The sequence below is a fragment of the Chionomys nivalis genome, chromosome 14 (assembly GCF_950005125.1).
Source record: "Chionomys nivalis chromosome 14, mChiNiv1.1, whole genome shotgun sequence".
NCBI lineage: Eukaryota > Metazoa > Chordata > Mammalia > Rodentia > Cricetidae > Chionomys > Chionomys nivalis.
The window spans coordinates 9,199,441-9,223,951 of NC_080099.1; positions in this window are offsets into that span (position 1 = coordinate 9,199,441).

The following is a 24,511-nucleotide window of genomic DNA, read 5'->3' on the forward strand; positions in this document are numbered from 1 at the left end:
GCTAAGAACAGGTTGCACTGTTCTTTTTATCAATTATCTGACAGAGGATCTTTAACGACTTCATGCTGTAAGTTGCAAAACATTTTATTAGAGTCAACTCTAAACTGTCTGGGGATGGCAGGAGCTGAAAGGACTGGACATCCACATTTGTTGAACAGAGCAATATAATGAAGACCGCTGGGGGTTAACCACAGAAGTAGGGAAAAGGTCATTGCTGTTATGGTGCTTATGAGCCCTTGACGGAAAAAAAAATAGATTGAGTAGGTGCAATTCAAAGAAATACCATTCAAGGCTGCACGGCTTGTATCAAATCTAAAATTCCACCAGTACAGAACCTATTCAGGGAGGTTAGAAATCTTTTCAGACTTCTCATGTTAAGTATGTAATGATCCCATAGAAGATGGAATGCTCGTAAGAGCCCAGCTTTATAGAGAAGACGCCTGGCTGGACCTGTCCTGGAATCTATTAGCTATTATTCAAAATATAGAGTGAGCACTTAGCATGAGTCAATCCCTGTTACTTCTGCCAAGAAGGCTGCTACAGACACCTCCATTCAGTATAAAAGAGGATCCCTGGGCAGTTCTGAGACACAGGAGGGTAGGAAAAAGATTTGTGTGTTGGATCTGTACTCTTACTAAGAGCACTGAGTTATGTGGGTTTGTCATTAGAGTAGGAATTGACAAGACATAGAAAGAACAGCAGGGGACCAATCCTCCCATGGCAACAGAGAAAAGCATGTGGTTTCATCTGCACAAGTGACAGAGATGCCTTTGTACTGGGATGGAGAAGATAGGTGTCCCAGTAGACATGATGGGATGGAGTCAAATACTAGGTCTTGTTTCAGAATATTCTGTGGACTCTGGGTGGCTTGTGTCAACCACCAGAGGACATGCACTTCTGAAGGCTGTGGCCCTGGAAATGCAGAAGAAGATTAGATCCCACTTATTTATTTGAAATGTGAAATGTGAGCACATTTATTAAATAAGCACTAACAAAGTCCCTTCAGGAAAGTTAGCACATGCACACACACAACAACAACAAACACAATAACAGAGAGAGAGAGAGAGAGAGAGAGAGAGAGAGAGAGGAGCCCATAGCAGATACTTGATTTTAAAGGGGGCTTTTGTTTACCTAGGTTAGCTTTAACCATAATAATTTATGAATTATGATATTGCCTTTCCCAGTTTTGAGAGTCTATGTACATGTTTATAATTGAACATAAATAGCATTTTGTTTACCTTTTTCTGGGGGATATTGCTTGCTCAGAATTTGTATCTTTCAAAGAAAGCTGAAATATTACATCTTAAATAAAAAATAATAATTTGAGTGGTTGGGAGGTCTGGGTGAAGGGGTGCGCATGAAAAGTACTGAGGACATCCAGAGGATATGACAATATGTTAACTGATCAATAATCTCAAAACTGTGAGTATCTGGAAAACAGAAGAGTGCTATTCTTTGAAGTCATGGTGAATATAAATGTTTTTATGTGAACTCAGAGTGTTCTGATCCAGCGATTCATTAATTCCCACCACAGAGGAAACACATCACTCCCTAGGCTGGGGAATGCCCTTCAGTCCAAGTATGCATAGAAGAAAATGCATCAACTTTATAGTCTATCTCAGAACCTGATTGATAAATAACACACAGCTAAGAATATTCTGCCTACAAGTCTTTGTCTGGAAAGAACGAGAAGGCTTTGCAGACATTTCAGGCCAGGGCAGGGAAGAAGTGAAACACATCACTAAAGATTGATGCAACGTTTTCTCATGTGAATACTACACACTTCTGCAAGAAGAAAGGAAGAAATGGAGAGGGGAAGGAGATGTGTGGAAAACAGGAGAGTTAGGAGAGGGGCATAAAGAAGGAAGGAAGGAGGGAGGAAAAGAGTGAGAGGGGATAAAACAGATGGGAAATTGGGAAAGGGAACAGAAGGTGAAAGAAAGGGCAGGTAAACACGTACATAATGGGGTGTGTGTGTGTGCGCGCACGTGTGTGCGTGTGTCTGTGTGTGTGTGCATGCACGCATGTGTGCACATTTAACTGAAAGTCCAAGATTAAAATCAGCAGATGAATCTTTTGAACATTTGAACCGCTTGCTCCCAGTAGCTTAAGAATCAGCTTTTGAGCACTAAAAAGAATACTTTTCTAGAGGAAAATATAAGAGTTACAGTAACATCTATGTATGAATATGTCAGAACGAGATTCACTATCTTATCCATTAACCACAAAATGCCCACAGGATTCTTAAGGAGCAGAAGAGGAAGCAGAGGAGGAGGACGCCACTGAGTGTCAGTAAGAGAGAAGCAAACCAGACTTATAAAGGAGCCACACAGACACAAAGAATAGTGACACATTTCATGACAAGCACAGTTAGGGCAGCTAGAAAGATTTCTGCTAGGGCACAGTAAAGCCAGAGACAGCCAGGACATCTCTCCTAATAGCAGCAAACGTGTGTAGAGCTCCTCAGATTCTATGGGGCTTTTGGGGCCTTGACATTATTTCCCGCGATAACCATGCAGGTTTAGGTATCCGACATCCCATTTTCAGCATAGGGAACTGTTGCTGAGGGAGACTAAATATCTAACCTTAGGATTACTCAGATAGCAGCTATAAAACTCACAGTCTTATGATTCTCTATTTTTCCTTCTCTCTCGTCTTCATCTTCACGGAGCCCCCCTGTAACCTCCAAAGAAGAATCTTAACTACTCAGAGGAGACAATGCCATGACTACCTGAAACTATTCCTATAAAAAAGCCCAAACAAAACAAAACAAAGCAACAACTTAGGCTTGAAGGTCTACATGTGCAATAAAATAATTTTTATTTACTGTGATAAAATATGCACTACTTTTTCCAATAAACGTGGTGATTTTAATTATTTCTGAGTTCTGTAATGATATGGCCTGGTCACCATCCTCAAAGTTCAAGGAAATTTTCCATATGAGGCTGAATGGCAGGAAATCAAAAGAGACATTCTTCATAGACAGTCATTTCTAAGAGCTATGAGATGGGTGTGATGCAGTGTAAGTTGCCAACATCCCTTGTAAGAGATACATGGCAGGGGCTGTAAGGAAAGCAGTGAGGGATGGGTAGCCAGCGACCACAGGTCTCAGACTATGTGGAAGGGGGAGGGAAAGGAGACCGTGATTGGCAGGGGAAACAGGAAGGTGGGTGTCCTGTTCGGTGGCTGAATTAACCAGAGGGCTCACTTTGGAGAGCAGTAGATTAAGAACATGGGGAAGAGACTGAAGGACCAGGAGGAGACAGACTGAAGCCGAAATGCAAGCTGGGAAACTGAGACAAGAGGAGGGAGGGAACCAGGGAGAGCGTTGGGGAAAGCTAACCAGAAGGAATCCAGGAGCTCATCAGGTAGGGAACCCGGGGCTAAAACAAACGAGTTACAAATATACGGTAGGGCCGGGCGGTGGTGGCGCATGCCTTTAATCCCAGCACTCGGGAGGCAGAGACAGGCGGATCTCTGTGAGTTCGAGACCAGCCTGGTCTACAAGAGCTAGTTCCAGGACAGGCTCCAAAACCACAGAGAAACCCTGTCTCAAAAAAAAAAAAAAAAAAAAAAAAACATACGGTAGGATTCTGGAATGAGATAGTATCAATGTGGGAATAGTCAAGAACAGGAAATTATGATAATTATTATTCTACCATTAGGATTAATAGGAAGTATTCCCAGAATTGATTCTGAATCATTTTGAGATACATGATATAAAATTAATTCTGAGGAATACTAGTGCCTCTAGCAGAGATGATTAAAAAAATTGAAAATGCTGTGTGAGGTGGCACACACCTGTATTCTGCTGCTCAGGGGGTTGAGTAGGAAGGTGATGAGTTCAAAGTGGAATTTTACTTCTGAAAGGGACAGCAAATGTTTTCATTTTTCCTTCTGTGCCTCAGTAATGACCTAGACATGCTCGGGGAGCTCTGGGAGACACAGGAAAACATCCCTTCTGTTTTGATTCTTTTGTGAAGGAACCGCCCCATCTTCCATTTGGTATCAGGGTCCTAGAGTCCACCTTTCTCACTTACTTTTAAAAGAAAATTGTAAACAAAGCAGCCAACATGCTTTCTGGGGCCCAAAGAATCACCAAATGAAACAAACGGTGCTCACCTTCCTTCCCGTTTCCAGTCCCACGGCTGGTCTGACAGGGACTCAGTTCTCAGCACATTCTTCTCAACCTACAGAAATGCTCGGGTAAAAAAGGAAAGAGGAAGGAAGGAAGGAAGGAAGGAAGGAAGGAAGGAAGGAAGGAAGGAAGGAAGGAAGGAAGGAAGGAAGGAAGGAAGGAAGGAAGGAAGGAGAAAACTGCACACCAAAACCTGAGATAAAGAGCAGGCTGAGTTTCACAATTCAGGGCAGGTATTTGAATTTTTATATGGTTTTTGAAGCCCTAGAGGAAAACCTCTGCCACTAAGAACGGAACTACAAATTTATCACAATTCTACCCGTTCTTCCCACAATTCTACCCGTTCTTCCCACAATTCTACCCGTTTGCTCTTTGCTGTCTGTCTCACTTCCTTCTTTGTTTCCTCTTCCCTCAGTTCCCTCTTCCTCCTCTGCTTTTTCCTCCCTCCTGCAGCAATCATCAACAACATTGCCCACTTTCCTTCATCGCTCTCCATCTGCCAGACAGTGTGCTAACTGCCCGATATGTGCATCACTATTTAACCCATCCCACAAAAACACAATTTAAAAACAGTACAGTTTCAGAACAACAACAAAAAAATTAAAAGACTGCCGCCCAAAGATTACAATGTCTTCAGTGAAATTGAGGACCATAATTGAGTGGCTATCAATCATCTCGATGGAAATGCTTTTGCAACAAAGATGGAACTTGCCTTACCTTAATGCCCTTTTATGAGGATAACAGTAAATGGCACTTATGCATGTGGTCTTGATATATCAAGTTTAAAATAAGTTTATTATTTGTTTAGATGACTTATTTATATGGAATTCATGCTAGTGTATTTTTCTGTGGTGGAGTTATTTAATAACTATCTAATAATAAGTTATCTAATAAGAAAGAAGATGGAATATTTATTTCTGTAACACTTATGTATTTTTAGCCCACCATAGATTAAACTTTTGCATATGTTATTTTTATGTCTATGTAATGAGCATACCTTATTGTTTGTGTGAGCATGCTGTCAATCATGTTCACTACAGTTAATTTGTACAGTGTAAGAAACAATAGCAAGTCTTAGTGATACATGACTGTGTCCTAGTATTGAAGAGCAGTAAAACCGTACATCAATTCATGCCTTCCAACTTCATAGCTCTATGGCCTTGAGACACTTATTTAGCCTATATAATAAAGTCCATCAAGTTTACTGTTTGATAAACATGCAGTAGTGATAGTACTGATGGCTGCTTTCCAGTCACTATGAAGATGGACTGAAGAAGCCAATGACACACCCAGCATATAGCACATACTCCCCAGAAGATGGTCCTCTATCTTCTCCATGCATTCTACTTCTTATAGTAAAGTGCTCCAGTCTATATCTTCACTGACATTGACCTATACCTACATGGTCTAGCACGTGTGTATATATGAGCATGCCCTTGCATGCACTCATGTTCACATATGAAATCGTGTTCATAAAGACATATATTTATGGAATTCCGGGTATATCTTCTAGTGCACAATCAAGTTTTACTCAATCCATGTGGAAGGTCATACAGAACCTCCCTTGCTTACAGAGACATAAAAGCCAAATGTTTCTCTCTGCTGTAACTGGCAGCAATACCCTGGAAGCCACAGATGTATCCTAGCACCACCTAGTGGGAAATTCCACTTTCTACCCCACGAAGCAGTATACTGGGTGCAGCCATGGCTCCCAAGCACCAGTTTTTGAGGGATGGGAGTTCCTTCTATCACCCTAAAGAATACCCACACTGAGTAAGTTGGTCTGTATTTCTGTTTCTGTCTTTCCAGTTTTCTCACTGAGTGGTTCTGGATGTGAGTGCACTGCCTTGAAATCTTCTGCCTCTATTGACAGACAAGACTTGAAGCACCCCAGTCTACTTCCTAAGCTGTACCTGAAAGACCGTGAGTACGAGTGTCATTTTTAAGTCTGTGTCTTCAGATCCTAGAAGGGTGATTCTGTGTTTTATAAGAATGACTTGCTAACTCTAAACAGGAACATTCTGCAATTTCCCTGCCAAAAAATAAATTCTTCCTTTCAAAGAGGATTTAAATCACAAACGATTCAATAGGCCAGTTGTTTCCAAGAGACTGGATGCTATTGGTGCTGTTTTGGTTGTGAAGAAAGCCAAGCTGATTGTAGAGATTGTTTCTACTTCCCTTTGATTAACTCGTGGGATACGGTTCTTTCCTCTAGTGGTGGGATTTTATGAGACAAAAGAGTCAGTAATAGTGAAGAAAAACCCAGGCCATTACAGTTGTTCCTGCACAGATGATTATTCTGAAGTGATCTCTCCCCTTCAAAATCTGTAAGGTGACTGAGAAATGTAGTCATGGGTGAGGTAAGAAATCATATCATCTTGATCAGTTCATTGGTCTGAAGAGCAGATAAATGCGATGGAAAATCACTCCAACCATTGTCAATGTTCTAATGAAATGACAGGACAAAATAATCATTCGATTAAGCCTTCTCACCTAACAATGGGCATATATGATTAGGATAGCAAACTAGTGGTACTCATTCTATTAACCCATCCCAAATGTCCACCAAGATTCAGAGACATTTGGATTGGTCTGATAAATTAGTCCACTGTGCCATACAATTCTTATACTTATGCTAGTTTGTTCTAAGAACTTTCAATAACAGTAGTAGAGATTTCTACCTAAAAGTCCCCACAGTTCAAGATAAAAGAAGGGGACTAAGTAGACCGAAGGTAGATGAGAATTAGACATGAAAGTCATCATGAACTATGTTCATCACAATATTTCCACTATTTATATCAGTCAAATCTTGGGGAAGAAGACAAACATTGGTGCCAGATATCATGTTCTACCTTTGCCCCCTGTGCACATAAATAGACAGATAGGAACATACTCAACTTGATTCACATGACAAGAACATAACTCATCTGGAAGGGTCGGGTTTGTTTTGGCAAAGGTTGAATTCCCAAAGTTTGCCTTCTGCTTCCTTTACTCATAAGGTAAGTGCTGGGCTCACTACCTATCTTGAGGGACATCAGAATGTCAGTCTCTAGGTTCAGGGAGCAGTGAAAGAAGGAAACACACTGCTTTCATTGTACTTGAAGTAATCGATTTACAAAGACCATTCATCAATGGTCAATGGTATTCATCTGTTTCTGTAGGAATGGCCTTCCAGTTCTTCTGTTGCTTTTGTAACGTTACACTCTCTAGGATTCCCTTCTCCAACTCAGAAATCATTGAGACTATGTTTTTCTGTATCGATAGCTTCATGGAGTGTAATGTGTCACCATGGTAGATGCTGGAGTAGAGTGAAGGGCATTGTTTTGTCTTTCCCTTGTGCCCAAGCGGCACTCGCATTGATTTTGAGGCTTTAGTGTTTGTTAGATGATCATCTGCACTTCTCCTGTATTGTGTTTATCCAGATTGTATTTCAGATGCATCTACGATATCTCGTCATTAACAACAAATGTTTATTGAACATTTATGGGCCGTGGATCAGGCTCTGGGCTACAAACTGGGGATAATAAAAATAGTTTAATGTACTTCTCTGCCCTGGAAGATTTTGCTATCTATTGGACCATGTTTCTTAAACAACGATAACAACAAAAAGATTTGTAGCAGATCACACACCATGAGCACTACAGGCAATAGTTGTTGCTAGTCGGAGGAGAGAGAAACTGATGAGGGATAGACGGCCTGAGAAGATGTTAGGAATAAGACAGAGTTGGAGTGACTTCCAGAGAGACATAAAGGCTCTCTTTTTAGGATCCTGAATATGAGACATTTCTGAAAATCTCATCAAAAGAAAACGCACAATACCTAGACTTGTAAGATGCAATTACCTTATTATTTATGAGGTAAGACTAAGAATCAATAGTCAGCTGCTTTCTGAGGTACTTCTTTCCAGTGTCCTACCATTAACACTTACACGTCTCACCTCACACACTGAGGGAAAGGCAGACAGTCTGCTAACTTTGTCACTAAGATTCTGGCCTGCTTGTCATATTCTAGGGCTATCTTGTTTTACCTAAAATTTCCCTTCCTTCTCCACTTTGAAACCCCACATCAGAAAAATGGGCATTTGATGACGTCTTAAAGCAAGCTATGTTTTCATGCATTGGAGAGCAAGGGGTACAGAGGGTGACTTGATTATGGAGGCTGCTTTGGGAAGTGCTAAGAAGCATCCAGGTTCACCATGGAGAGGATGCTAATCTACCAAGGGAAATAGCAATTCATGTGAAGTTCTAGGATTTTTTTATCATTAAAGAGAGATATTTGGATATTTTTCAGGATTAAAAAGTTAGTCATTTCTATAGCTCTTACTAATCCATGTGGACTTTTGATTCATTGCTGAATGAAACATTGGATGAAGACGATGGAAGGATGTTTTAAGGGCAAAGTCCACTGTCTTTTCTAATATCAGCACTTTCTCTGAATAGCTCTGTGTCTCCTCTTATAGTTTTCTTTTCTTTTTAGACTCACTCTGGCTTTAATTCATTTGGGCTTTAGGGAAATAGAGGCAAGAAAGAAATAAAAGTCATAGTTCTTTTCTTTCACTTCATTTAGTAGATGTTTAGGGATATCAAAGATGGGTTCAACTTTACACATTGTAGAAAAACTCTTAGATTTAATTTTGGCAAATATTTAGTGAATTTGAAATATAAAATGTTCAGTCAAGGATATTTCCTCTTTCACAAGTGGTATCTCTAGGTTAGCATGACAGGGAAAGCTAGGATGTCCTTCTAAAGTTAGAGTCACCTTTTTTTCCTAGGAGACTTTTGTAAGATTGTCATCTCAAGTTATTTCTTTTACTACGGTCAAAGATGCACAATAAGAAATCTGTCCCTTCCGTTATTTTAAGTGTAGAGTCCAATGGCATTCAATATAGTCTCATTATTTTCCTACTACCACCACCACTGCTACCTCTAGAGCTTTTTAGTATCATTCAAAGGCAACCACAATCATAAGAGAGGAGTTCCCCGTTTTGTGCTTCTCTCAGGCTCTGGCAACCACCATTCCACTTTCTGTCTCTAAGAATGTGAATGTTCGAAGCAACTATAAAGATGGAATCACGTGACAGATTTTATATCCGTCCTTTTGTATCTGGCTCAGTTCACTTTGGAAAATGTTTGGAAAATGTCTTCTTCAACTTTGCTCCCTGTAGGATGGGCCAGAATTCCCTTCTTCTGTGAGGGTGGATAATATTATTTGTGGCCATACACAGCATTTTATACATGCAGGACATCAGGACTTGGAGCAAGCAAAATGTTCATTCCCATGTCATAGCATCTATGTTCACATTTTTGGTAACAAGATTTTCTTTATATTGTAAAATATTTGACTTCAAGAGGCTGAATAGGGATAGTGCCGAAAAAAAGATGCCAAGTTATTCCAAAAAGATAAAATATTTATTCAGAGACATTTATTAGCTATGAGAACAAGTAAAAAATAATAGCTCACATTTAAATAAGAAACATTTTGAGTGTATTTGAACTCTTCTTTTCTTCTAAGTCTTGGAAGTGACTTAGCAATGCCAACTCAATGTCACCAGATCACTGACCTTAAAAGAGGCTCTTTACCAAGGGGGCATAGAGGGCAAGGAAATCCGTGAGTGTTGCTTCCAGTGGCACAGTTCCCAGATTCTCCAGACACACAACCATTCAGAATTCTCTAAGGACTCTCACTGCCTCAAAGAAGTCTTTATTTTCGAAGGACTTCTGAATTCAGAATCAAGTTTAGTTGTTATTTTTCTTAATACTTTGAGACGTTCCTATTAAAACAGATAAAATGTTTCAAAAGGTGGAGGGGATGGGTGCATCCGCGAGTATAAAATCTGAGTTTCTGTTGAGCTGAGCTGAGAAAATTGTGATCTACAGACCAAAAAAAAAAAAAGCCTCAATTTTCCCATTTTCAGGACAAAAGCATTTATCCTCACAGTCAGAGATTCGTTTGCTATTTTATTGAGAATTCTTTAGCTATGCTCGAGTGTTTGTCTGCATAAGGAACTCTGAAAACTTGATGTAGTGAATAATTTCAGTACTTGTTGTCTACTATTTTTGCAGAGAGCGTTATTTAAATAAATTTATTTAAATAAAATGCTGTTTAATAAATATTTATCCTAATCCTTTGCTCCATGGAGGAAGAAGTGCGTGAACGCAGTTAAGCCTCTTGTTAGGAGCATGCTCACTGTAGAATACTAATTATGAGCCATGGATCCCAAAGTGGGAACATGGTAAAGGTGGGAAGGAGACAGAAAAGTGGAAAAAATCATCAAATAAGGGTGAAATACTCAGATCCTTGGGGAAAGATGCATTTTTCTTTTCTTTTTTTAAAATTTATTACATGTACAGTGTTCTGCTTGCATGTATACTTGTATACCAGATCTCATTAAAGATGGTTATGAGCCACCATGTGGTTGTTGGGAATTGAACTCAGGACCTCTGGAAGAGCAGCCAGTGCTCTTAACCTCTGAGCCATCTCTCCAGCCCAAGATGCATTTTTCTAAAGACCAAGAAGAAATAGAATTCAACAACAACAACAAAAAAAATCAGCACCTTATTTCTGTGTCTTCATGTCTATTTTTCTCTTTATTATTAATCTTTGTTTCTCTAAATTTCCAAAACATCCACCTTCAGTTTCCTTTTAAGTAAGTGGTGTGATTATTATCTATGAGGAAGTAGAATGTATCCAGCAGTTGAATTTTAGGGTGGAGAAATTCCCACAATGGGGTGAGTGGGCAAAGACCAGAGAGGAGGAAAACCCACCAACAGGCATAATCAAATATAAATAGGCTGTGAAACTATCCAAGATTTGAGAATAATGTCGAAGGCCTGTGCTTGCAGACAGTGAACATTTGAGATCTTAACTCAAGCAGCCAAGTTAATACGGTCAAGAAACTTTGAACTTTCTAATGGTCAGTAGTTACTTAGTGAATTAGTGAGGGTGTAACTTAGAACTTAGGTGACATAATTGGATGAAAAATAAGTGAAATCACATATAATAGTGCTAGAAAGAACTTGATCTTGGTAGTTAGCAAGTAAATCATTTGGACTTTGGAAAAAATGTGTCTCTCAGTCCTGTTTGAAGCAAGTCACCTGGTCTAAGACCAGTGACTACCTACCTACACTGGGCTCTTCTGACAGGAAAGTTTGCATAAAACAAATACTAACAAAAGTGAATATCAAGTCTCTTTTGTATTTATAGTTATCCAGACCTTTGTTGCTCACAGACTGAGTTTTGTCAGTCGGCAGTCCTAGGTTTCTGGATACTGTTAAGAGGAAAAGTTGTTCAGCAAGAAGAATGTTTCAGGCAGCCACTAATTCATCATACCGAGGCAGAATTTTAAACTTACCCAACTCAGGTTTGATCAGATTTTGGCTCATAAATGGATCTGTGAAGGAACCTGTTATATCCCAATTGTCATAGCCTTGAGCCTTGAGGTGGGACATGAAGCCATTTGGAATATACTCAACCACAAAACCTGCTTAGGGCATTTGACATGTTATTGTATTCTTCGATTACAATATTTAGAGAGAAATATTAATATAATTTAAGCAAATAGAAGGAAATGTTGAGATCTATATTAATTCTGGTATTACATTTAAAGACTCACAGATTAGTTTGTTTAAACAATAGAAATTTGTCTCCCAAGACTAGAGACTAGATATCCAAGGTCATTTGTTTGTCAGGGTTTTTTTTTTTCCTAAGGCCTTATTATTTTGGTGTAGATAACACCATTGTTCTGTGTCTTCAAGTGACTTTTCCTTCTGTATATATTTATCCCTGGTATCTCTTCTGTATGTAGAAAAATCTTTTATACTAGAATTCCAAGCATATTAGACCAATTTCCACCTTTGTGGCCTCCTTCAAGCTGAGATACTTTTCTCAAGGTGTGCCTGCTTTTGGATAGCATAGTTCAGTCCATAACAGGGTTGTCTGATCAAACTGTGTAACTGGTAGAAGTGATACTAGACTACAAAATTGATGACTCAGGTGTGGTTAAAATTCCCTTTTTCTAAATATCATCTTTGTTTTTCTCATTATGTGTCATTGTTTCCCAACAACCACTCATGTAGGAGGGACCCATAGGACTCCAGCAGTTTGATCCCAAACTCTTAGTACATGATTAAAGAGGAAAAGGATCACCTTCCCTAGGAGCTTGAGTTTGACACTCCCGCGGATCAATCTCCGATTTTGCTATTTGGAATCAAATAGTCTCCAGTGCATCAATCATCCGTGGTAATAGGACACTGTGATTGATCCAAGTTCAATAACTGCTCCCTACCAGATCATCCAGTAACTACAGCCAAGGAGTCAGGGTTTTATCAATATATCAGCCTATTTCTAAAACACACTTGAGAATGCTTGACTTAGGAGTAAGGGTCTTCCCCAAGGATCATGCCAGGGGAAAAACACCCTGGATATTTAGTGTATCCTGTGGGACTAAAGATGGACAAGTGAGCAGAAAAATTCCTGTGTAATAGAGGCTCCCAATAGTGACCTAATCTAATTCTTAGCAGAAAACATTCAGTCCTAAAGCAGCGCTTGGTGGATACATCAGAATCTTGGGTGATCAGTAAAAGTTTCATACAGATTGTAACCTTAAAGACACCTCCCAAAAATGTGAAACAAGTCACGGACAGAGAAGCATCAAGAAGAACTTAAGAGAAACTGTAAGAATTTCAGCACAGTGAAATAAAATATAAAAATTGAGGCCAGAGAGCTCACATCTCAAAATAGGCAGTTTGGTAGGCCCACAGGAGATCAAGGGTGAGCATGTAATTTTTGGCTCTTTTCCCAATTAAACAACAAAGCTCAGAATTTCCATTGAGATGAAGATATGAAGGGGGAGGGACGGAAAGTATAATTTGAAGTTGGTTCTCTGAGAAAGCTTACAATTCCCATGTACTAAGTAGAGCCACACGAGTCTGGCTGTGATACTGATTATGATTCTGGGCTGGAAATATCTCCACTTTGATTCTATTTAGCCACTTGCTTCACTTGAAAAAATTTGGAACAGTGAACTTTTAGAAACCTGTCAGTTTGGCTGGTTTCTCTTGATCTTCCTTGTCAACAAGTCTTGAGTACTGAGTAATAGCATTGTCTGACCTCTGTACCGACCCGAAGCTGGAATCCGAAAGTCATTGTTTGCACAGGTCTAGTCCATGGAAAACCGCAAACTATTCTGTGTGGCTTAAATGTGGACAATTGGATAGCAATATGATGTTATCACAGTGAGCATGACATGCAAGAGATGGAGACAGTTCTGATATAAGCACTCCAAGGAAGGAGAATTTTCATGAGTTTCCACTGGATTGAAAGGATGATTGTGACTACCACAGGCAAAGACAAGGAGGAAGAATGACCACGGAGAAGGAACTTGGGTACCAACCTGAGGGACTCTGAGGCAGAAAGTAAAGGTGAGGAAAAGCCAATATTATCGAAGACAAATGCACCAAGGCTTGCAAAGGCCAACTTCCCTTCTGATACCACTGCAACTATCTTCTTTTAAATAGTCTACTTTTTGAACTCACTTTAAGACTATCTAATCAACCTTTTTTCTATGCTCTAACCCTATGTAGAAAGTCTCTCCCACTGACAATGACTGAATTTCCCAAAGAAACTCAGCAGAAGCAACTGAAAAGTCACTGCTTTCTCAAAGTCAGACAAAGCCTCTGCCAACCTATGAAGACCAACAGTGTTTGGAAGTGTATGAAAAGAGCCATCTCTACCATCTTGTCATCATCTCAGCCCATCATGGCCAGTAGGCCTTGCAGTGACTCTAAGAGATGATACCTCTATTATTATCGCCCCGTCTCTAAAAGTTAGGGACAATAGAACTTACAAAAATGGAGTGGCTTATATGAGATTCAGCAATGGTTAGTGAAAGATCTGGGAATATGGCTGAAGACAGTGCACATCACTGCGTAGATGACATCATACTGGGGACTCAGAAGCACAACAGTCCTGCCATGTTCCACAGATGTCAGCTGCGGTTACATAGACTACCCAAAACTTTGCCAGTGTGGAAATCCTTCCACTATTATTCTTATTATTTGTTTGATGGACATAGTCTAAACATTGGAAGGTTTTGGAGTAGGGTTTTACTCTAAAGAAAACAGACACTATTTCTAAATAAAAGAGGAGGAAGTTTTTCAAGTATGAAATTTTTATGGACCAAATAGATACATGAGGCAAGATGGAGTGAAGGTAGACCAGAAGGCCCAAGAAGAAGCAGATTTACTTGATTCCAACTTTGACCTTAACCATGGGACAAACCACAGCTTCCATGCACTTTAGTTCCTGTCTGTAAACTGATACTGTTGAAAAGACTGAGATGGACACTTTGCTTTTAAAATGTATCAAATTCTTAGCAGAGTGCCAGGAAGAGAGTACACATTGGATAAAATCTGCTGAATTATTTAATTACATTTTGTTTATGGAGTGAAATCCTAACCTGCCTCTCAGGTAGAGTGACCACCCTCTCCCGCAGAAACTTCACCCACCAGACAGACAATTTATCCTGTTGACCCTTCTTCAACACAGTGCACATGTTTCTTAGAAGAACACGCATTGAACCACATCTTTGATGGATGTTATACAATGTCTTATCTCTTACCCTTTTTGTTGTTCTCCATGTTAAATACACTTGGGAAAACCATAAAGAAAAATATATATTTCTGGTAATAAATTAATGAGTAGCTGAGGAAGAATTGGGTTCTCCCCACATTGGTTCTCAGTGGTGACGTGTGTGTGTGTGTGTGTGTGTGTGTGTGTGTGTGTGTTGATGGAAGGTGTATATCCCTTGCTCTCTTAGCTGGGTCTCCATGAACAGCCTCCCCTAAGTCTTACAAGACTGGGACAAAGCAACTCTCTTTCCCTTTGACCAAAGGAAGTGAGACATACCCTCTCCTAGTTCCCTTAAGAGGATGGCCACCCTTGAGGACCAGACACAGGTCACTCACCTTGGACAGAGCCCTGAAGCTGAGATCTACCCCCTACAAGGCACCAGAGCTGCAGTTGGTCTCACAGGGAAATAGAGCTTTGGTTAACCTCCTCTGGCGAGATGTGCAATAGCAACATCAACTGCTGTTCAGTCTACTTCAGAGCGGCCACTTCAGCCCACTCAGGCACCTTTGACTTCGATTCTCACCAACCACAATCCTCCTCAAAAAACTTTAATAAGAGCGTGTTTTCATCTGTTCTCAAGGGACTAATTTATTTATTTAAAGTAATAATAAAGTTTTAGCATAATCCCTTGTTCCCAAGAAGTCAGGAGACTCTTTGTACAATTTGTTTTTCCCATCATTGAAGTATGAAGGAGACCAGGAGGCGGCTGTGGGGGGTCTCGGAGCCCACTGTCATGGCAACAGCTGCATTTTCTAGGCTGCCTGGCCATCAGCCTCTGGGAGCAAAGCTTGGAAACTAGACTCGCAGTTTTCCTCTTTTCCTCTCTTGGCTACAAGTTTCCTTTTTTTTAAGAACCCATGGATAATTTAGAATGAGGTCGCAGGTCAGCTGGGATTAAAGAAAGCAAGTGTGACTCAGTTGACTTAGGCTTCAGAGGGGAGACCAGCAAGAAACAGAACAGACTAGATGGGGGGTCATAACTCTTCATTTTTTCATGCTATGGGGTCTAAGGATGGGGGAGTTCTGCTTTAAGAAACACGAAGAGTTTTGGAATCTTAGTTTTTAATGGTAGTGAAGGGACAGAACAACCTTTACTAGGGAAAGCAATGTTATTTGACATTTATCTGTCTTAAATAGTTTACACGAATCATTTCATTTCCCACTTATGTGAGGAACACACTACTTTTATTCCCTTATTTTGGGTAAGTAGCGTGAAGTCTCCATGCATTGGATAACAAGATAATGGAGCTGGTAAGTGGTCATTGGCTGAAGAACCCATCTGAATCCACTGTAACCCTCAGGCTGAATTGACTGGTGTAGGATGATGAAGGTGGTTATATCAAAAAGAATAATTAGACGTCAATTAATTAAGTATCGCAACCTACTGAGGCAAATGCTTTTGTTTCTCTCCTAATAAGAATCCAGAGATGGGCAGCATGGGGTATGTACTCGGCAACTCAGAGAAGCAGGAGAGTTCCTTCATCTTGTTCCTCCAGTCCATCACCCTTTAAAAACAAGGCCAACCATCTCCAGGGATTACATCTGTTTTCAAGGCGGGAAGAAAAGGTTTCATGCCAGTACTGCCTGTTACCATCCAGCAAGGGGAGGAAAATGCTATCCAGAGCCAGCCTGCAAATGCAGTCTCTCATTGGTGGAATAGGAATCATTCACCCTTCCTGCCACCAGAAGGAAGGGAGACCAAAAGAAGCAAGAATTTATCTTTGCAGGCTCTGGAGTGAAAGAACAGCTTGACTTGCAGCTAATATGTGAGATACTTGGTCAGATAGAAAGGGGAGATCCTGATGAGGCAAGTGTAAGGGGTACCTGATAACAGGTACCATGGCCTGAGTAAGAACATAAAGAACAGATTTATTTCTCACATCTGGGAAGTCCAAGGTGAAGATACTAGCATTTGGTCCAGTGATAAGCTTCTTTCATCTTCATATAGCAGCAGAGGCAAGGACTGGAGGGTCCCTCCCCCAAGCCCCCGTTAGTAAGGTAAAATGCCTCTAAAAGTCTCCATGGCCTGATTACCTCTTAAAGGCTCCACCTCTTTTACCATCACATTGAAAGCACCTGAGTATTGGAGGCAACACATTCAAAGCAAATTCAGTGAATCTTGCCAAGGTCTGGATCCTAGGGCTGTTAGTGGTGGCAAATACAACAGAAGCAAACTAAGCTAGGATTCAAGCAGGATGTAAGTTCCAGTCCAGAGGGCCACCCTTCCCCTGTCCATTCCATTCTTCTGTCAGCCATACTTCCTGGCTCCTGTCTTTCAATGGGATGCATGTTTTAGTTACTATAATTTGTTAAACTTCAAAGGTTTATTCCACGCCTTAGGGATGCATTCCATTGCAGGAAAGGGGGTTCTAGGTTCATGTATGAGTTTTGTGTTCCATTTCAAATAGATTGTGTCACTTTAAGTAGATAATAGAAGAATTCTTCCTTTTCTATTTCCATTTTCTCATTAAGAATGCCTTTTCTATAAGACAAAAGAGAATCTGTCATTGATTAAAGGGATTAACAATAAGGACAATGAAAATGAGGATCATGTTAGTGACAGAATATGGGGTGATTTATTATTGTTACAACAGTTTTCTTTAAAGTTAAATTATATTTTGGTCAACAAGAATAAAGAAAAAACTGCTTCAGGTCATTGAAAAAGAATATATGGCCCAATTACCATAGCAGTGGGCAAGTCTTAATAAATGTAATTGTCAGAAAATTTCTGGCGATGGAGCTATTTCTAATAGGCTAGGGTATCTCTGTGTTGTTGGCTGGACCATGATATAAGGACTCCCTCTTTTCATAGGTGGGATCTATTAGCATCAGGTAAATACTTTCTGGTTGCTAGGTTATTCTGATTTTTGTAAAGGAATTCTAGCTGCATGATGACATCTTGATCTCACCCAGATCCTTTCCACCAAGTCAGGGCACAGGCCTTTAGTATCCTTCTTTAAGAGTGAGTCTTCATGAAGGTCTCTAGGCCTGACCTCTCTCCTCTTAAAGTGGCAATGGGGAGATGCATTTCTCTATCCCAAAGACTAGGGAAGAATCCAAAGTATCTCTCTGAGAGTCTCTTGAACTTGTTTCTGATATAGATTGCCTTTTGCCTTCATTTGACAGTGATGTAAATGACACTCTAAACCCTTTGACCTAAGCAAACCGGTCAAACTCAGAACACTGTGAAGTCCTGAAGCTTGTTAGATACTTTACCCCTGCGGCCCGATCCCAACGAATGTAGCCTAAATTCCTGCTCTTGGGCCTGAAGGTGCCAAATCTTGGGCTCCACTGCTTTAATACCCAGTATCACTGTCCTGTGGCTCTCTGATCACACAGCCCTGTCTATGCAGCCCAGTTCGCCTTTCCAGGGTTCCCCAAGACCATTTCTCGTACACATCTGTCTCTACCTCTTCTGAGAGCAGCCATTAGAATCTGCTGAGCTGGACCCTCTCATGCTTTTAGGGAGACACAGAGCAGTTTGGCAGGTGCATCTCTCCCGACTTCCGCATCACAAGCCTGTCGTCTTTTCGGGAAGCAGGCAGGGCACATGATTTGAGTGGGAAACATGCCTTTGATCCCAGCACTCGGGAGGCAGAGGCAAGTGGATCTCTGTGAGTTCGAGGCCAGCCTGGTCTACAAGAGCTAGTTCCAGGACAGGCTCCAAAGCTATAGAGAGACGCTGTCTCGAAAAACAAAACAAAACAAAACAAAACAAAACAAAAAAAAAAAAAACACATTTCTGTGAGTGGGAAACATTTAAACACATTTCTGTGACCCATGAATGTTTCCATTCACTCGCTACTTCTAGCCAATGCCTATATGGCACACAGGTGCACAGGGATAGAAGCCCAGTCCTGCCTTACAGGGACACTGAAGTCAGGAATTAGCAACTAAAGAGTTAAATGTATAAGGAGGAAAATGTAAATAGTGGACCTGAGAGTCAAGGCAAAATCTGGTCCCGTAAACAAGGGGTTCCTCTTTAAGCCTCTTTCTTTCTCTGCTTGGGGCCTTTTCTTTCCTGGTCCGTCAGGTGAGCCAAGTGAGTTCTTCCATGTCTACCTGTGTCTGGCACTTAGAATGCCATCAACTCAAGCCCCATCTTTTCTCAAGCACAGAGGTGCTCCTAGAACACTGTTCAGCTGCCTGAAATAATCTTAGTCTCTTCAATCAAAAGCCTACTCAGAGCTGGCCGTGTTGACCCCCGCCTTTAATCCTAGAGCTCAGGAAGTTGGAGCAAGGGGATCAGAAGTTCAAGACCAACCTAGATGATGCAGCAAGTTCTAGGCCAATGTAGACTACGTGAGACTTTACCTCAAAAATAATCCCTTACCAGTTCAAGGTTAAGAATCGTGTCTAACCCAGGAAGTTGCTACTGAATTTCTAGGCAGATCACTCTGTGGAGGGAACGTGGTTGCCAGTGTAAGTCTGTATTCACACCGCTTGAATTAAAATCATGGATATACAGGGACTTACTCTATGTCCTTGGGTAAGTTAGTATTCCTGTGCCTCAGTTTCCTTATCTTTAAAATGGGGTCAATAATGAGCTCTATCTCAAACATTCAATGACTTCATCTGTGTATAGCTTGGAATCATGTGCAGTAAGTTTTCTTCAAGGTAATCAACATCATCTTAAATATTATTTGTCAGCTGATTCTGCTCATAAATATTAATCACCAGATCCTCTTGAGTTTTTGTGGTTTCCCTTCTTGTCCCTCCTTCCTTGCTTCATAAGGTCTGTATTAGGCTTCTTTGGCTGCCATAAAATTTACCACAAACTTGGTAGCATGAACATAAAAAGGTTATTATCTCCTAAGTCAAAAGTCCAACATAGGTCTCACTGGGCTATAGTAAAAATTTTAGCAGAGCTGTGTCTATTTCTAGTGGCTCGTGGGAGAGTCCATTACTGTGCTCTACCTAGCTCCTAACGGCTGTGCATTACTGGGCTTTCTCTAGCTCCTAATGGCCGCCTTCATTTCCATACACTGCCATTGTCCTAGCTAGCCATTCTTTGGACCTGTTTTCTGATCACAACTAGGAAGTGGTCCTACAGTTTCAAACATTTTGGTTCAGTTGTGTCTGCCTAGATAATTTAATTCAAGAAAATCTTTCTACCATGAGACTATACGGAAGCATGAGCAAGGTAACACATTCATAGTTTCTGAGGTTCACCTCATGGGGATTCATTATTATGCCTATCTTTACTAGATTCATGAATGCATATTTTCCTCCTGATAACTTTTCTTCATGACTCCAGCATGGAAAAGTTTCTCAAAGGGTATGGGTAAACTTAATCCAGTATTTAACATAAAGGACAAAAGGCTCAAGGAAAATTTCAAAATGGTAATTGTTTACTCAAAGACATTTTCTTAACATTATTTATACAAACTATTAAAGTGAACTGTTATACCTTTTTTAGTATCTCAGAAAGAAAAACAATATTTTTAATCCTAGTTTCAATTACGTTAAATTTTTAACAATATCAAGAAAATAAGGAATAGTAACAGGGATGCAAGCCCCAGTGTATTTTCCAGTGTCCTTGAAATGCCAGGGAATCTGGTGCCATTGCTATTCCAGGTCTTCCAGGTAAGAAATTAAAGTACAAGGAGACTGAGTCATTTCCACAAAGTCACAGTATGTTCCAGAGTCAAAATCTGAAATAATAAAATGCTGGTATCTTTATGATTAAGCTTATAACTCTAAATATTTTCCTATGTTTTCAAGCAAGGATACTAGGACCTTTTCTCTCTCCATATCAACCACTCACACGATGCTTAAATCATCGTCTTCCTTCTGCCATTGACATTTGCTATCAATATGACCATAACACAACTAACATAAGCATATAAAATGTACACGACAGTGTGAGAGAGGGGGGACCGTGTTTGGAGACTGGTTTGCTGGTCAATTATCTAGATGGTACACATACATGAAGCTGGAAGTAGCTCATTCAAGACCATCTGTGATACAGGCTTTCCCATGTCCCTGGTCAGTTGACAGGATGGGAATGAGAATGATACTTCCACAATAAATAAGTATATGCCTGGAGAGTGTTACGAAGGAAGGGCACAGATTTCTCTGAAGAGACGGAACCGATGACTCTAGAAACTTTCCTATAATGTCGCAAACCGTATTGAAAGGAATTGAGCAAGATTCCATTGCGATGGTGAAAACACCAACTGAGGAGGAGATCTTGAACCGTGTTGAAACTAAGAAGGGGAGCATCAAATATGCCATTTCTGTAACATGTCTCAACCTATGGTTCTAATTGCCTGGTGTTCTAGGGCCATTTAGAAAAGTGGAAAGATTGACCAATTTGGGCCTACCTTTGAAGAATCATTTGGCAAAGCAGAGTACTCTAGGCTGGCACCATTGGCAACACCCCACATGATAGAACTCTAGAGACTATATTTAAATACATTTTAGGTCATTGTTTTAACAACTCTATTATACGTACAGTATAATTGGCTTAGTCACAGGTGTTTGAAAAGCAACTCCTTAGTAGTCTGCCCCAGGCTAGATGCTATGGGAGATTCAACCAAGCTGCTTATAGGACACTTGAGATTTCTACCCAGGAATTCTCAAAAGGATACTGTGATTCATGATATAATCAACTGTGAGGATATGTGCTAAGGCTTCCAGTGCTGGTTCTAGAGGAGGCCATGAGAAGAACAGGCAGGCTGACTTCTTATACCATAATTTTTCTTCTGTTTCAATGCCTGCATGAGACTTTGGCTTTGCTTCTGGCTAAATGTTTTCTTCTTTTTGTACTTTAAGATTAAGAGAAATGTGGGACCTTGTGTTTCTAGTCTAAAGAATTTTCAATTACTTAGACTTGTTCCACCCGAGATTCCTGGCATAAGAGTGAAGTCACTCTGCTGAGGACACTTAAGCAAAACTTAAGGGCTCATCTTTCATCAAGGTTGCAGAGGGGCATCCTGTAATCTTAGATATATGACAGCCAAGTCTTTAAGGTTAGAAGTCTCCTACTATAAGCTCACAAGACTAATATGTCTTAGCAGAGGGTAGACCACCCCCAAAAGCTCTTTCTGCATGGGTTATATAACTCTTCACCCTTGATGGATACATTGACTTCTCTATTGTTAAGGGACCAAGTGTGAAAAGGGAGAAATGACCACAAAAGAACAGGGTTAAAATAACAATCACCATCCCTGTCTGTAGCTCATAATCTCTTGAAGATTTTTATAAAGAAAGGACAACACTTGTTGCTTCCAAGACAAATGAAGTCAAGCTATGATTAGGCGATAGGTTCGATATGACTCACTGAATTCATAGTTTTGTTTTACTTAATAAGTTGAGTTTGTGAATCCCATTTAGCTTTATTGCCCTCCAAGGGTGCTTGTACCTCTTAATTCATTCCTAAGTGTTCTTTCCTTTCCACCCAACCCACTGCCAGAACCCTAAGCTTCTGTCAAGGTCACAATACTTTGGTGCAAGAAAACGCAACTGATTCTAATTTACGAACACTGGCCTTTGCAATTCCTGGTGCAAGGGAAAAATTTAAACCTACCTATTAGAAGAATTAGAAATTAGCTTATTAGAGGAATTAAGATTTAATATTAGACAATGAATGGCCAACTGGATTAATCATAATCTAGACTGCTATGGGATTCTCAGCGTTTCCAGTAGTTTTCTCACATGTTACTCCTGGTCTTAGTGAATTACTCTGTTCCAAACTGGGGAAAATAAACACTTATCATTCAGTTTGAGCCTCTGCATAGCACTATTGCTTACTCAAAATCTCACAACTGTATATACAACTTAGAGGTGAGTCTAGACCCTTAGCCGCTCAAGATCCCCTCCTGAAACACCTCCAGAGTTCTCATGTTGGAGTGACAGGGCAGGACAACGTCTGCTACTCTAGAGGCTTGAATTAACTTTGGAAGATTGTCATTTATTTCTGACCGTGTGTAGTCTTGAACTGCACAAAGTTAAGTTTGCTCATTGAGCAACTAATAAGTCTTTACTTGTGCAAAGCATTCTGACCAGAAAACAATATTCGAATCCCACTGATTTTTTTTTTGCCTGACTCTCTCATTTCATATTTAAGTAAAAGAATGATATGAGAATGTGTGCAGAATTGGAGAGACAAGCTAGAGTACCAATTGTTTAAGTCAGAGATAACTGGACTGGCTATAGCCTAATAATACTGTTCAATTTTCGTTTTCACCAGTGTATCACTTGAGCATCCTCTCTGTATTTGAAATACAAATTGAGAGTGTTCCATTCTGCATGTCCCTTGGGAACCAATTTCTATTTCCACAGCCTATTGAGAAACTCTACATATGCAGCAATCACCTGTATCTAGAACTGATGTTTTTTCTAATAGAAGAAATCCTGAATATAGCAGTTCCTTGTTATTTGCCTCTGTCTCTTGCTTTTCAAAATTCACTTTTTTTTTTTTTTTTTTTTTTGCCAATGCCTCCTTTAATTCTCCTAGCACCCAATGACAGGGAATAATCAAGTGTTGCTGAGGTGCATGGCATCATAACAAAATAGATATAAAAGGTGAATTTGAAAGTATAATTATTAACTGATTAATTGAACAAATTAATGAGATCATCATGTAGCTAACATACACTGGTCATTCATGGCTTTTACATTTTATTCACTTGTTTATTTAGACAGATTTCCATGTAGCCCATCTTACATGAAACTCATGATCCTTCTATCTTATCCTCCAGATAGCTGGGATTATAGACATGGGCTCCCAGGTCAGGGTTCTCCTCATAGTTGTTTTTTTTATTTTTATTATTATTATTATTATTATTATTATTATTATTATTATTATTATTGTATTAATTGAAATATTCCTGTATTACTTCCTACCTTCATTTTTATCCCTCCAACCTCTCTTCCTGTCACAATACTTCCCCTCCAATCTTTCCCTCTCAAATTGATAGCCTCTTCTTTAATTATTATTTGACTATGTATTTATACATATACTATATATATGAATTGCATGTATATGCAGTGTATTAATTTGTATTGGATAAACAACTTAGGAGACTTATCCCTGGAAGAGACTAATTCTCCCTCTCTCATCAGTCGCTACTTGTCTATAGTTTTTTGTCTAGGAGGGAGACCCTGTAAGAGTTCCGCCTTTGGTATTAGTGTGTCTACTGGTTTTATCATTCTTCAGCTTTTGTTTAAGTAGTCATATTGCTGAGGTATTACTGATGGTGTTTCCCTGGTATTTCTAGAAGACACAATTTCACAACAGACTTCCTGATCTCATGGCTCTCATAATCTTTCTGCCTCCTCTTTTGGAATGTTACCCAAGAATTTGGTGCAGAATTTGTGTTGGAGATGTATCACTGGGGCTGGCCACACTACCATCACTTGATCTTTATATTATGACCACTTGTGGCTTTCTAAAATGGTCTTTTTCTCTGCAAAGAAAAAGTTTCTTTGACACAGGGTACACGTTATAGTTATCTTTGCTTATAAGCACTTTAAAAATAGAGCTAGAGAAGTAGAAAAAGACAAGATTTCCCGAATAAATTGGGAGAATGGGGACCTTGGGAGAGGGTTGAAGGGGAGATCAATTTAAAAAAAAAAAACATAGAGCTAGGAATTATGCTGCCTGTATAAAGTGTTAGTAGTAGGGTCTCCTCTAAGATCTGTGACGCCACTCACTTCAGAAAGTTGGGTAAGTGTCTAGTCTCAAGAATGAGTTCTTTCATGTTGGGCAGGTTTTAAGTTTAATTAGACTTGATTGGT